Source organism: Betta splendens, chromosome 7 (assembly GCF_900634795.4).
Source record: "Betta splendens chromosome 7, fBetSpl5.4, whole genome shotgun sequence".
Lineage (NCBI taxonomy): Eukaryota > Metazoa > Chordata > Actinopteri > Anabantiformes > Osphronemidae > Betta > Betta splendens.
The window spans coordinates 12,167,709-12,183,731 of NC_040887.2; the positions used below are offsets into that span (position 1 = coordinate 12,167,709).

General features: G+C 44.3%; 1 long non-coding RNA gene across 1 annotated transcript in view; it reads right to left on the bottom strand.

The window, feature by feature from the left end:
* Nucleotides 1-3,959: 3,959 nt before the first annotated feature.
* LOC114859381 (uncharacterized) overlaps nucleotides 3,960-16,023 on the bottom strand; it is a 68,944-nt gene continuing 56,880 nt past the window's right edge. Inside the window, exons 2-3 of the long non-coding RNA XR_003786517.3 lie at nucleotides 6,685-6,795; nucleotides 3,960-5,336 (exon numbers count right to left, since the gene is read on the bottom strand). This is a non-coding gene — a long non-coding RNA (uncharacterized LOC114859381). The remainder of the gene's footprint in view (nucleotides 5,337-6,684; nucleotides 6,796-16,023) is intronic.

Consider the following 16,023-nt stretch of genomic DNA (forward strand, 5'->3'; position numbering starts at 1 on the left):
CACACACACACACACACACACACACACACACGGTGCAAACAGGCGGAGAAATCTTTGAGGATTGTTTTCACACTGGCTGAGCTCAGTCTGTGGGATTTGTAGAGCTGTGATTATTGTGGAATCCTATTTACTCTTCATTAGCTGCATAGGCATTGCAATTACGTGAGCCGGTGTGGGTGCACATGTGAATTGCTTTTTTTGCTCCGCTGTTATGGATGATGTTGCTACAGTACACAGCAACAGGGGCTTGACAGGAAGTAAATTCTCAGGGTTTAAGGGTGATAAAAAAGCCCTGAGTATGAAAAGGGCTTCATACGTCTCTTTGGTTGCGTTTGCTGAGCTGGTGCTTTCTACATAATAACTCAACCCCTATGTACTGAGCACTGGGCCATCCTGACGGAGATCATCCTACCCGTGACACGGAGGGGGGAGGGGGGCGGGGGGAGCAGGATTAGGCATGAGAGAATTCATGGAGTGGTGAAAACCACAGAATCACTTAATTGGAGTGGCCGCTTGCTCCACGATGGGGCTTTTCAAAGACAGAGCTGAGGCTCGTTGAGCCGACAGCCACAACAAAGAAGCCCTGTTAATATTCACAGAGCAACTAAAATGCGACGAGGTGTCCATCAACAGGTCAAGCAGATTCTTGTAGCCACTCGAACAGCAGAACACGAGCACAGAACGCCATTCATAAAAGTGTGATTAGAATAACAATAGCAGCCTGAAGTCCAGGGAGCTGCTAGAAACTGCAGTATTTATTACTTCTGGATTTTTTTTTCTTGGCACGTCGGCATAGGAGAACATGATGAATGTTTTATCGCATTAAAGCGTGATTGCACCCAAAACCTCGATCTTGCTTTTGTATCAGGGAGCAACAAAGGGGGAAAAACCGGCCTGTGTAAATGAAACTGTTCCTCCTCAGAAACATAATCGTCTGTAAAGGGTCATGAATAAAATGTAACAAAACACAAATTTATCATTTAAAAATGCACCTAATTTGCAGATAGATAAAACCTAGAAATTTTATATCTGATTCTACCAAATGCTGGCGATAGACTTATGTATTTTTATGTCTTGATCCTTTATCTATCAGTCCATTTATCTACACTTGAAATCAGTTAAGATATTTAGTTTTAAAGCTCTTTGTGTTGGGCTCAGACCTAAATTATTATAAAGATCCAAGAGCTAGTGACACACGTCCCATGTATTGTCTACATGAAACATGGACACCACTGGCCTAAACTATTCCACAGAAACAAACCTCTTCATGTGTCTCTTGCATCCATTTGAGCCCTTTGAAGAAAAAAAACATGCATCACTGTGTGGCGGAGCAGACAGCAGTGTCTAGTCCTGACATCTTCACTCTGGCATTTCAACAGGATTATACTGTGCTGAAGAAAATATGACGACAGCACCAACTGATGTGCTCCTAATCTGCATATTGATTGGGAACTTCATCAGGCATCGCTAATGAGCGCACAAAAAAAAAGGAAAGACTTTATAGATGAGATTGGTGATTATGATGAAGTTGCCATTCAGAATTATCCGTAGACTTCAAATCAAGATCCACACACATTTAACCATAATTAATTATGTTATTTCACTTCCACTGCTGCCTGTAGATGTTTACTAGGTGAATGTTCTGAAGATGATGTAGCTGATAAATCATCCGCTGGGTCTGCTTTCAGAGCTCTTGCTAAATGACTCGTCAGAAATTCTAAAGCAAATTATAACCATGTTAGAAAATCACTTGTGTTAATGGTCCAAGTCAAATTCCTTTAAATTTTTTTCTGATTTTTATGGCGCCCTGGCAGTTAAGCAATTTTAGGTTAATATCCCATAAAACCTAATGAGATTATGTACTTAGAGGCAAATTAAGTGAGGCCCAGTTGAGCCTTTGAAAAGTCAAACATTCACCAAAAGTCAGTAGGATTCATCCTCTGGGGACCATAAATCGTTTCATATGGTAATCCGCAGAAATACTGCAGTTTCAGAGATATTTCAGTGTGGAGCAAAGTGGCGGAGGGGACCAGCCCACACGGTCGTCCCCGGAGCCACGCTTTCAGCAGAGAAACTGAAACTGTGACAGAAGCTGCGTCTTGCATCATAATTCACACAAACAAAAACAAATAAAAATAGATGGAAATACTGACTGCCCATATCGACAAATCCCTCGGCTTTGAGGGGGGGGGCAGCAGAGATTGTACATTTTCTAAAGAATTGTAAGGATTTCTGTCGTGCGATGCTGTTACTGTGTCCTGGTTCCCTTGTGTGTTGTAATCCCACACCTATAAAAGGCTTGTTATCCCTGGGCATGTGTGTTCCCTGGCGTCCCCGAGTCAACCATGGCTGAAGTAAACCAATTAAATGCTGCTCTGGAGTCCCATCCCCCTTGACTTTCAGCCAGCGCCTTTCACTTAGCGCTCCTCCCGACTTCCCTCCCCAAGAACGGAAGCGTCCGGGCCAGTGAAGGGGTCGCTGAGGGCACCACCGCTGGAGCAGCCGCCTGATGTTAGCCAACGACAGCAACCGCTAAAGACGCGGCTCAAATCAAAGAGCAAGGCAGCTTTTTTATTCCATATCTCTTTAATTAGGATTTCTTGTAAACCAAGTCCAGCCACAGCAGCTTTGGACAGGTTTTGGAAATTATTTGTCAGGTAACGAATGTGGCTGCATACGGTGCGTTCAGTGAACCCGCTCTGTTAAACCGCTCTCCGGCCCAAGTTTCAAACTTTACGAGTTAATACAATCCTCAGATACTGAACTTGGAGACCATGAGCGCATGTTTTCTAAAGACTGCTGCAGCTGGAGCTGAAGGAATATGTTCATTAAATAAGTGAGAAATTGAATTTGCTCAGTTTGTGTACACGATTCAAGAATAATAGAGGAGAAAATGAACTTGGCATCTACCTGTTGCAACACAATTTGTTACTGCTCCCTGGAAGCAGCCTCCAAACTCTCTGCTAATGGTCTGCCCATTGATTTTCAGAGTTCACGGACCTCCCGAAGAAGGCTTCACCTGGACAAATGTGGTCACAACGCTCTTATCACTCAGCGCCTTCCAATCGGTTTACTGTAGGACTAAATAGGCGAGATGAAATTAGAGGTGGTTTACGACAGCAGCCGTGGGAGAGATAACGCGCCGTGAGGAGAGTGTTGCACCGTTCTAGTCGGTAATGTGGAGGTATGAAACTGCAGAGTGTTATCTCGGGTATATAATAGATACTTAAAGTTGTGAGAAGCGGTGAACTGGTCTTCAATAGGGAACGTCTCTAACTTGTAATTGCTACTTTCAGCACTCCCTAGTCCCACTAATACTGAGCTGCTGGAGAGGGATGAGTTCACAAGCAAAACGCTAAAGTTGTGAATTAACCGCACTGCAGACAGAACAGGTGGACTTTTACTGTGTTCCAGGTCAATATCAGAAATAAGAACATTGGGATCCCTCACTTTTGCAGCGTTTTGAAGCCAAGATGGACGTTAACAAACCGTGGGACCGTGACCAACAGCCGTCACCAGGTTACTGTATGTAGAAATGCAGGTCAGTGTTTTTGTCACATTTAATTTAATGGTTACCAGCTAAACGAATGTCCAAACCTGGCCCAAAGTCAGAGCAGATGATCTGTTCGCCATGGCAACCACTGTGCTGTGCAGCCCCAGGCCAGCTCACAGATTTGGCTTCACTGTGCCACTATAGTGGAAAGCCAGTCATTGCTTGGGCAGAAATAACTGTGACTGCAGCATCGCCACTGAATGGCTCTTTCAGCCCACACTCATTTCCTGCTATTCACATTTGTAAAATGTTGTACTGGCACTTGGCAACTGTCAATGGCATTTAAATTCCATGATAGCTGCCCACTCTAAATAAATGAAGACATATCAAAGCAAGTCACTGTCATGGTGTACTGTAATCCATCTCCTAAATTAGATGTAATGTCATTTAAAAGGTGACAGTTTTTAATCCAATTTTCATTTCAACCTCACTACCAGTTGTGAATTGTGTGATTCCTGCCTTTGTGTTTTTCGGTCACTGCGATTTTGCCTCGGGGAGAAGTTTTACGACTCATAATGAGCTCGGCCTCGTCAAACTGATGCCGGACTCGCCGTGATAAAAACTGCAACCAGGACAATTTTCTCCCCATCTCAGGGGATCGATAAAGGTCAAGAGCAGCGCGTCACCTGCGCCGGAACGTTGGCGTTTGCTGGCAAAGTGAAAACTGGGGCGTCTGACGAAATACAGCCACGAAAGCAACGTCCCACGGGGAATTAAGAAGCTGTGGTTTAATATTTAATGTCTGTGTTTACCTGGCCCGAACAACAGCCGTCAGTGAAACGTAAGGTGTTGCTTTCTGCAGCTGGGCCGCCCCGACTGAAAACAAATCTACGACTATAAGCTTTTCACGCAATCCAGCATTATTCATAACCTTGGGCTGTAACCAAACAGACACACACGCACACATTAACCTTGAGCGGCAGGAAAAAAATATACTTTTAAACGTAGCAAGCCAGAAATAATATGATTTAAAACAGTGTAAATCAACACTGAGTAAAGGGGAAATAAAGTATTAAATGCTTGCACTATATATTTATATAACCTGCAAATAATTCAGCAATTAAATGGCTAAATGTGTGAATCATTCCCTATGTTTAGATTTTTTTGCCCTTCAGGAAAAAAGCACCAATATGCTATTGTTACAAGTCTACTAATTAAGAATGTTGTTTTTTTTAAAATTTATTACCAAATGAGACCAGATGATGTCCTTTAACTGCAACGGATCACAGCTTCTGCATATCTGGATCTAAACATGGCTGTAAACACTGTACTATATACGTCAGTATACTCATATTTGTGGTAGTTAACACCTTTTCGGTAGCTGCTATCATTCCTTACGTTGAGGTTAAATTAGGGTGTATGAAACACGTGCAAGTCTTCACCCCAAGTGGCCCTCCGACAGCTACTGCCCTAATAAACTGGGCCGCTGGGCTAAGTCATGAGCTACAACAGGGAGGGGCGAAGACAAGGGATCTTTTACGTCCCCCACTGTTATTAATAGAAGCTTATTAATTACTCACTGACGTATTAAATATAGCGCAGACAACAGGCCTCGGCTCAGCTGGAAGGAGGCAGCCATGCGGCACCGGTGAACGCGGGGCTGGACCTAGAACAGCTGCTCGGGCCTAGAACAGCTGAGTCCGCGGCGCAGCCAGCAGACAGAGTCCACTCAGCCCTCGATCAGCTGCCCCGTCCTTGGCGGCAGAGTCAGAGCCAGTCAGTTCAGAGAAGCCACGAAGGATGTTCACCAGCGTTCACTTCAGGTTCTCATAGAGACCAAGGACTGAAATATAATACATAGACAGGTCTGATAAACACAGCAACATGAGCTACAGTAAGCAGTTAAACACGCCCTAGTCATACTCCAGCTCATGCTTATTCTCATGTTACCTATAGATGTGTTCATCAAGAAAGATGGTCTCCAAAATGCAAACGCAGCCACGGCCGACGACATAAATACATAAATACACACGCCGTGACATAAGTGCAGGGGCCGTGCGTTCTCGCCGCCCGCCTGCCCTGGATGCATCAGATGCATCTTTGTTTCCAGCGAGCCGAGCGTTTCCCGATGCCCCATGCTTCACATCACAGGCGGGTTTCCAGCAGCGCTGTTGAGGAACACGACGCCCGGCTCGTCGCCGGCGCGGAGCGGCGAGGACGAACGCGTCGCGGCCGACCTTTGGGGCGGCCATTGTTAGCGCTAACGGGGCGTCATTCATTCACGCAAAAAAAAAAGCACATCATATTCATGAGAAGACTTGAATTCATGTGAGAGGAGAGGAGAAGAATAAAGCATTTGAGCGCACATTACTTTGTCCCCACTTCAAGTGATTACCATCAAAATACAAATCTGCAGAGCAACTGTTTGATATTCTCCACAAAAACACTTTAAGGGGAGAAAATAAGCGTCGGCAGCGGCCTCTTTCAAAAGCTCCTCACCCACTCTGCGCTTGTACACCGCAGGCTCGCCGGTTGCCTCAAACTCCATTTCTGTAACCTTTTGTGGAATGCAATGAAGGATCAATGAAATTGCCCCGGCTGCAGCGGTGGCTGTAGTGCTCCCGCGCATCGATCGCGGGTTGTCTGAGGCTGTAGTCAATAACCTGTAGGTGCAGCCGAGGACCAGAGGCGGGACAATCAGTGCAGTCCCACAAGGTTTCCACAATGTGCTTTTCACATAGGATTGCCATTAACAGATGATTGCGTGGCTATGAAACGCTCGATAACAAATCTAAAGGCAGCTATAATGATCAAAGTTACTGCGTTGCTTTGGCCTGATGGAGTCGCAGGGTCCGCTGCGGTGCCTGTAATGGGGGCATTACACAATCTGTGAGGTTTATTGGGCCTATTAAGTTTATGGACCACTTTTTGATTGAAACCGACAGCGCTTAGTTTAGCATAAAGTGTCAGTTTGTTATTTGGTATTTTCTTTTGTATTTTAAGTCGACAAAACTTGAACGTTTCTGTTTTAAAGGCCCAGACAGAGGTTGTTTTTGTCTCATCAATCATCTATTAAGATTTAAATCATGGCAGTTGTTGGGTAAAATATTAGTTAAGTTCAGCAGAAATTGACTAATAAAAAATCAAGCTGACTTGGGGCGGCTTCCTTTAACGGGTTGGTTGAAGGTCACCTGAAGGATGCAGCGACCTCCAGCTGCTCCAGGGTCAGTATGCGTTGGATGGGGAGAGGTTGGCGGTGGATGAAGGGACCGAAATCTACGGCACATGGACCCCTGCACCTTCTGCAGAGAGAGAGAGAGAGAATAAGAGTCCATTTAAAATGGACTGATGGCAATAATACTGTATAACACAGAAGGTGTCAGACTGCACAGAAGACGTTATTTTACAAACACCAGGATTTATTAACAGGATATGAATTATTTATTGTGGCAAAGGATTATGATTGATTATGATGAGTGCTTATCGTGTCAACTTCTTTAGAATTCAGGTTGTGTTTCATTTGTATTTCATAACATCCGGAGCCATGTTCTTTCCCTGGAGTTTGTGTCAGAAGCCTCTGGTGAAGTCATTTGCATCCCTGTCACAAGTCACCCACAACTCAGCCGTTTCCCAATTGTTGATCTTGAAAAAAGTGACATCAGAGATGGAGGAAAAAAAAACGCTATCAGCAACACGAGAGCGAGAAAATCCTTGACCTTTATGGGACAAACAAAACTCTCCCGATCACCAACAAGTGAACTCCATTACTCCTCTCCTAAACAGTTGCGCGTCACCTCAGAAGTGAGATGTTGCCTCTAATTATTATGTAGCATTGTTTGTGCGTCCATGTTTAACAGCGGGTGCAATTTTTTTTCCTCCCCAGGCAATTATCTCTCCTTGTGTTTATGTATCTCACCGTTCCTTCAAGTCGTGCCTAATAAATATGTATGATTAAAGTGAGCAGGTCTTTTGTTACTTCATGTAGAACTAATTACAATTTAATGACAACTTTTAATGCTGATGAATAAAGTTGGCAGCCAATTAATCACACTTTTACGAGCAATATATCACTAGGTTCATCACTTACGTTTGGAGATGAATACATTCGTGAACAACTCTGCTGATAAACTCTCCTCCTTTTGTCATTGCCGTGTCCGAGTTAACACAAACTTTACAGTAAGATGTTTTATTTTCCTTTTGCAATTCAAGGACATTCTCTTCTCCTCCCCACTCACAAGTAGTGCTTAAAAGCTCATGAGTCTGCTTAATTATAGCACTGATTCGCCCATTTTAAGCTGAAAGTGAAGTCAAATTGCAGACAAATTGAAATTGATTGGTCCCACACTTGACACAGAAAATAAGGGCACATTTAAATAATTTCCATTATTATTGGACATTGGACAAAGCATCAGGTTTGAGGAAGTACTAAATCATGTACAGACGAACCATGCATCCCTCTCACAGACGTTTCTCTAGATGCCATTTCTGAACCACCGGGGAATCTGCTCACATCATGAATAGTTACATAAGATTTAAACTTGCGTTAAGTAGCACAACTCTTGTTGCAGACTGGGGCCATTTTACGCAGAAGACGTGGGAAAGTGTGAGTCTTGTTATCGTTTGATTGTTGTCCATGCAGCAGCTGGAATCCTATTGTAGCACATTACATCACATTAGGCCCATCCCTCGACTCGACCCATAACTGGAGGATGTGAGGATGAACAACTAAACAAGTGGCAGAAAAGTTCATGCGGTAAAATCAAACATGTCACAGATCCAGCAGGACAGATATAGTATATGAAAATAAATTAAACAAAGCTGTAAAAAAACTAATAATCAATAATCATAAAACAGTAAACAGATCTTTATCTGTGCAAATGCATTGTGTACCACATGCATCAATTTAAACCAATAACAAATACAGAGTGTTAGATTTTAGAGTTGTATTAATAAGTATTAATAATATTAAAATGGAATGAACTCTGATGTCAGACATGTCCTGCTTACTGTACATTTGTGGTTGAGGTGATTCAGCAGGGTATGAAGTTGAATTGTTGGCAGCTCCAGCCTCTGCACGTTAGCGCTGAACGCTGTGATGCTGTGCTGGCATATTTCAGGCCGACGTTAATGATGTAGCGCAGCTTGACAGAGGATGTGCAGCTCTTTAAGTGGCTTACATAACTTACAGTATTATTCTTCAGGCAGCTGCGTGTTGTGATGAGCGGTGATGCACTTGGCTTAGTTTAAAGTGTCCAAATAATGACATCACTTAACATAAGTCTTATGTTGTCATCACTAACAAAAGAGAGAAACTGTCCAACACGGCAAAAGCTTCTTTTAAGAGGCAGAAACCAGGGAATGTATTCACATTATTTGTTGGAGAACAGTTATAAATATTTAGTTTTTAGAAGCTTAAGATTAGTTACGTAACAAACCATGAGGTTACTACTGGTAACAACGACATCTATAGAAATACCATTAGTGCAAAACTATAATAAGCCACAAGTGTAGTTAACTCAAGCACACAATTCCCTTAATTAAGTGGAACTTCCCAGCTATAATATAAAAGACAGCCTCCCAGTCCCAAACCGGATCCCGCGGCACTCATTAAGAAACCCGCAAAGGACATTCTATGTGAGGAGACCCGGCTGGTACGAGGAGGCTGTACTTCCATGGCAACGCGTTAAACTGTGCAATTACATCACTCATTTCAATTTACAGGTCACCCTTCACATTATTGGAATGCAGAATGAGGCTACTGAAGGCCAAGAGTGCAGAATGCTCCTGTAGCCCTTCAGATTCAAAGAGGTTCAACTCAAGCATCACACAAACCCCAGAACTGTGTTTTCAGCTAAAACGACTGGTTTAGAGGCCACTAACGTAATTTTAGCCACACGAGTCTAATAAAAAAAACAGGTATCATCAAATAAAGAAACCCATTGTATTGGGTTTGTATGTAAACAGCTCTTTATGCTAAAGGACATAGCTACTGTAGCTGAGCAGTGATTGACTATGGTGATTTATCAGTCAGATGATTACGGACCCTGCTCTTCAATTTGAATTATCTCCGTGCTGCTGTTTAACTTTTCCCAGCGCACAGAAGGAGCGATCCGTCGCTCCCATCTGATAAACGCCGTTTCAATTCTAAACGCTCTGCAGCCGTTTCAGGCGCCTGCGCCGCTCCGTCGGCTCCGGGAGAAGTTTGCGAGGCCGCACTGACGGCAACATTTTCGGAACGCCGAGGAGGATTCTCCCGACAGCAGAGATTATTTACTGTGGAAACAGGTTCGTCCTTTTGCTGCCTTGATATTCAGGCGATTGGTGGCCGATGGCTTTGGCGTGGGAATAGTTCAGTGTGCCTGCTTTTACTGGACGCTGTCCCACCTCCATTCACCAGACAGAATAAAGTCAAAGCCTGTTTCTGTTGATCGGCTGAAGCGCATGAATGTCAATCTGAAGGACACGCTTTTGATGAGAGTTTCTGCTACACTACAAAACGGAGATTTGGCAGTTTCGCCCGAAATGAGTGGAAAAGGCGCCGTAATGGTGCTTTAAACAGAGAGTGTGCAGGTGATGTCTTATTAATGGACATTTCTCGGTGTTCTCATTCTCATTTTCCACCGAGTTTCACCCTTTTCCCTCCTTCCGTGCGGCTTTGCGCCATCAAACCCCCGAACTCGATTTGATGTAACGGCTGCAAAGTGAAACATTTGATCAAGCGGGTCCTTGAAAGCAACACAGTCCGTCTGAGGAACATATGTCAAAATCAGTCGAAATACATTATAATTAGAGCGGCCACATTGCAGCGGTGCCGCTGACATTTTTAGTCCCTCCCACTGCATTATTCATAAGCGTAATAACTCTCGCCCATATGGACGCCGTTCCTACCGCCCGTGTCGTCAACGTGGATTATGTCACTCCCCCCCATTGTGGCGCTGCTGAGATATTGCGCTGATAAATTAAGTGGCTGTGTCATTTGCAGAGTATAAATGGAGTGAACCCCAGAATAGAGGGGTCTTTCATCTTTTTTGATAAGACTGTCCTGATTACATCTAAATGCAGAGCAACATTTAGAGGACTATCAATCAAGCCCGTCCGTGACAAAAGGGGGTGGGGACTGAAGAAATTACGCTCCAAAATGGCCTCCCTCCCTTTAATTTCCTCCGACAGTGTGCATTAGCGCTCATCGCCACCTCACCGCCATTAGACTGGCAAATGATTATGGCTACTGCCTCCACCAGCGGTAGCGAGGGAGCTAATGTAGCGTTTTCATGGTGTTTTCGTCTCACATCCCGCCCCCGTGATGCCGCCTGTGCGTCGCTGCCTCTTTTAAGTGTCTTTTTAGACTTTTTCCACTCTATCAGATTCCATTCATTTTCGCTCTTCGGAGCCCCATCTGCCTCCCGAGCCCTCGGGGTGAGCCTTTAAAAAGCTGTATGTCTTTTTTGTGCTCTCCCCCCGCTAAGTACAGTAACTGGGGTCAGTCGAGCTTCAAACTAACTCACTGTTTGAGGATTCTTACACGGGGGAGGGGGCTGGTTGTAAGTGGAGCGCCTTGGCTTCACTTCCAGTCCCTATGCAGTGGTTGGGGGGGTAATAGAGGTAATAGATTTTGGCTGTCGCAGAGGGAAGTGAGCGCTCCGCTTCCTGTGCGCTAAACAAAGACGTGCGAGCGTCTGAGGTGTATCTGCGAGCGCAGGAGCTCTGATTTGCATCAGTGCGTTTCCTCTCATTGACGATGAGGTTTTGTCCCAGTTTAAATCCCCATCGCCCAATTACGGCAGAATTCGCAGCTGGATAGCTTTGTCATTTGCGTTCACACAAACGGACGGGCATTCGCAGAATACAATTACACTGTAAATCAACCATTATGCATGTATAAGTGTTTTCACGGCAGAAGACATATTTTTTATCATAGAATTCAAAGTGCATCTCCATTTATCACCAGTAAAACTAATAGCCACAATGATGGATTGCAGCAATACCGTGTCTATCACTAGGTCCTTAAGTCCCCTTACTGCATATTGTGCTGCTAACCCATATCATCTATCTTCCCCACCCCCTGCTGTGCATCACACAGCACATTTGCTGTGACCGTGGCCATACACATGCTTAATGTGGACTGGCTGTCACTTCTGACAGGGGAAGTACATATAGGAGGAAACCTGCACATGCTGTGTTGGCGTTACATGTAGGTGACACTTTAATTGAACGTTTTTTTTAAATAACCTGATAAGTCCTTGGACAGCGTCCAAAGCCTTTTGCCTCATGCCAACATCAACGGCAGCAGCAACAGCACCCTCTGCAGTAAAGTTCACTTTCACCGAGTTTGGCGTATGTTGGTGAGTGCCGTTACCAGGACGACAGGACGGATGCTGTGACCTGACCCCACCTACGCTCCCGCGAAAGCAGCGCGGGACGTCGGCAGTTAGCAAAGCAATGTGAGCATATTTAAATCCACTCCATGCCAGACTTTATATTTCAAAGCCAACTTTCCCTTTACATGACAAGTTGAACAGTACAGTTCATCCATCACATGGCACAGGTACAAAAAGTTTGAGATAGCTAAGCCGCAGTTTGATTTCTTTTGCTTTCAATCGCCCACCGCAGCTCCCATCTACTCCACCCACACCGGATTAGAAAGCGTTAGAAGCCGTAAAACTAAGGCCACATTTCAGTGGAATCCCATCACATCCATAGTGGGAACATTTTTTATTGTATGTCCTTGGATTTAAAGTGAAATCCAGCTTGGTGGCACATAAGCCCTGCTGCATTTTCTGTTCCTTAAATAGGCCAAAAACATTACTTATACATCTGTGAGTGGCAGAGTCACACAGTTCAGTCTGAAAGTCTGCCTTTCATTTCCACACTAACTTTATAAACGACGGCTCTCTCTCTCTACCACAGGCTTCAACCAGTCCGGTCTTTGTCAAAACTGTAAACACTGTAGCACACGGGGCTTCAGCAGTGACAGGATCCTTCACGTACACTCAGACAAACACTACAGCACGTACACACAACAAAGTAATGACCAGCGGAGCCTTGTATTTCTGTGGTTGTGTGTTATTGTCCAGTGGTTGCTTCATAACAAAAGTACTGTGGTTGAAAGTTACATTTTCAAAGATGCCTGCACATGTTCTGTTTAAATTAACACAGCTCTAATACAATGTAGACAATTAAGCTGTACCTGTAGGCCGTCCCAGAGGCAGTCAGAATCCAACACTGGACTGACTATAGTCAGTATTTACTTTATAGTATTTAATGCATATCGCTGTATCCAGTGGGTTTTGCTGTTTTGATACATTTATGGTTTCGTAAAGGGTCACACTTCTGTAATTGGTTTATGCATTTTATGAAAATCATTGCAAATAGATATATAATATATGTTTGTACTAATATATCATAAATATGCTTAAATTCAGCACACACAATTTGCAAAAAGGAATTGATGAGTCCCGCAGTCCGACATTTACAGTCCCGGCTGTAAATCCGTGGCTGCAGGAGCAGAATGAGCACGGGCCTGATCGCTGTAGAACCTCCAGTAAAGTTTTATTAGTCGTAGAGGTTATCGTGCTGAGCAGCAGCTGAGAACGACACCCCGATGACTTATTTGGGGCTTGGCTGGGTTGTAAGTTCTGACATAATGAGCCTTTTCACTAAAAATGTGAATGTGATTGGCTCATTGTTGCATTTACACGTTGTGGGCAGGAAGGCAACATAAACTACCAGTCCATTTCATTACTAATTGGATGAGTCACGGCTGCGTCTCACATGCCTACGTTCTTTCAAAGTACATCAAATGTCTCGATACGCACGCTCCGAGTTGTCTCTGTTATTTATTATAAATCTGACAGTGCATCGCTGAGCTATTCAGCCGTCATCAGGCTGACAGGTAGGGGACATCATTACGGCCGACTTCAAAGAGAAGGGGGGGCAACATGCCTCGCCTCAAATACAATTCCACAGGCGGTCAAAGCGAACGCCTCCAACACCGGCGAAGAGCCGCGATTTAATCAGCGCATCCATAACCCATCTCCCGTCATGTATAACAGATAAGATTAACGGAGATGGCCAACAGCTGCCACCCCGAGGTGCAACGCGGAGCCCGTGCCCTCCAGCTACACGCGGCTAACGCACTGTGACAATGGGAGAAACCAAGAGCAATGGCTGCGACTACAAAGCATGAGCAAAAAGGAGCTGGTGGGACACGCTGCCACCGGCAACAATGAGCAAATCCACTTATTACACCCAGCGTAAACTTATCGGTTTAGAATATTACAGCCAAATTACTGGTGATGCTACAGATACTGTAAATGTGAACGCTGTCAATCCATCTTGCAACATTTTTAAGAGACCTGAGCTTTCTGAGTAGCACTAAAAAGAAAGAGGACGTAGCTACACCTCAAATGTGACTTAAAGCCACCAACAACAAATGCTACCATGTTTTTTAAGGCATATTTCCTTCATCTAAACAAAGCACACGCCAGTCAAAATGTCCCGAATGATAATTAAATAACCTTTTAGTTTCATCTGTAACCTGACGAACGTCCGCCACCTGAGAAAACCTTCAATGAGCCGCAGAAGATGTTTGACTAAATTAAAGTGGTGAAGTTGTAATTAATTTGCAGCCACCTGACAGGTTTTAGCCGAGGAGCCCTGCTTGTTTACTGTACGCTCTGTATTTTCGGCTCAAAGGCAACCTGTAGAAACTACAGGTTTAATTCATACTTTTTCTGTGCAAAAACATTTACTGTAAAACCAACTAGACTAAACTATGAAAACGATGCATTCAACTGAAGAGCATTGAGGCATGTACTGTATGTTTTGGGTCAACAAGCGGTTCCGTAAGAGCCTTTTCAAAACCTGGATTGGAACTACTCATTAACACAACGTTAATATACTTATGTTCTCATGTTAGAGCCTTCTCTCACATATCACAGTGTGTGCTGTAGGTCCAGATCGCGTCGCGGCTCAGACACCTGGACATTTGTATTATTTCCTATGGTTTACCTGTATTGAGGCTGTGTGCAGGTTACAGTCAAAGCACCATCTCCGGCCCTGAACTCCTCTGTTCTTGTGTCAAGCTGCGTTCCCTACTTACAGTATTAATCTCCGGTCTCGATGTCTGACTTGGGCCCTTCATGGCAATTTTCTGTAACCAGGGCAGAGGCTCCTGGTTTAACCGGTCTCTCAGCTTTTGTTACAGCATTTGCAATAGCTTTATCGCAACACATTTCAAGTGAAGAGCATTGCATCACTTTGCATCAGGGAACTACATGTAGAGAGCCCTTACGCAACGGCAGTTGTTCTCATCATTAACCTCGTGTCTCCTAGTTGTCCTGTAAGTTATCAGCTGTGCAGGTACAGACCCAAGCAGCAGTCCTTACTGATAGACGCTGGATGAATTGAATCGTGTCCCTCCAGTGCTGCCGGCTGCAGGTGCTCGTTTAATAATCTATATTGACCGGTGGCTGCTGGGTGTTTGACTTTGTCTCCTCTGGTCACCGTCAGTTTGCTTCTGTAAAGTAGCAGCTACACGTGCTCATGAGCAAGCAGACCCCTGTGCACCAACATCTAATGATGATTTAGGTACGAACCTGGAGGGGTTCATCAGACCTTAATTTACACAAGTAAACTATAAACCAGCCTCTTCGCATTGAGCATTAGAAGAAATATTTTTTAGAGCTGAAGCGAGATGAGTTCAATATAAACCAGAGGGGTTTAGTTTGGCTCTGGATCTTCAAGGTTAAACAAAGTAAATGATCCTTGATTATGAAGTTTGTTTGACCATGTGAAACACAGAGTGGTTTAGTTGAGACACTGGTAGAAATACTGTTCGTCTCCAAAATGACTTAGTTCCGGGGCCCATTCATATGCAATACGCAATATTAGACTCCGCAGCCACTAAGTATTTCTAATCTTTCACTGTTTCAGTTTCAATTGCCCCCACAGCACCATTTCCCAAACCAGACTCTTAACTACACACACAATACTTAAGCTGTTTATATTTCCTGTAGAAAAGTGAGGTTGTGATTACAAAAGCCCATTGTTCGTACGACTCGACCGCTCCAGACGAGAGGAGGCAGAATGTTGGCGTGTTGCTCACTTTGAAGGCGTGATTGACTGTGAAGAGGGTCCTGATTGGCCTCGGTGAGAGCTGGGGCGCCGGTCGTCCCGCATATTTACAAGATGAAAGGGTGGAAAAAGGAGCGAGCGAGGGCCGCGTGGGGAAAGCGACGCCAAAACAAGGGAACATATGGGGTGGCAGAACTTCAAATTGGGTGGTTGCATGGGTTTGACTTCTTTGGCCTTGGTTCTCGGTTATAATTTAGCATTTTGACTCACTAGAAACGGTCACTGCTCTCGGGGGAATTGGATTTCTCTGTTACATAAGCACAGAGCTTGAAAATATGTACCTGCAAGTTGACTTGTTTTTGACACGAAGTACAGTATATGCACTCGAAAATAAGGAATTTTCACACAGTGGGCATAGCGTATTATTCATATATTGAACTGTGGTTTCCACTGAT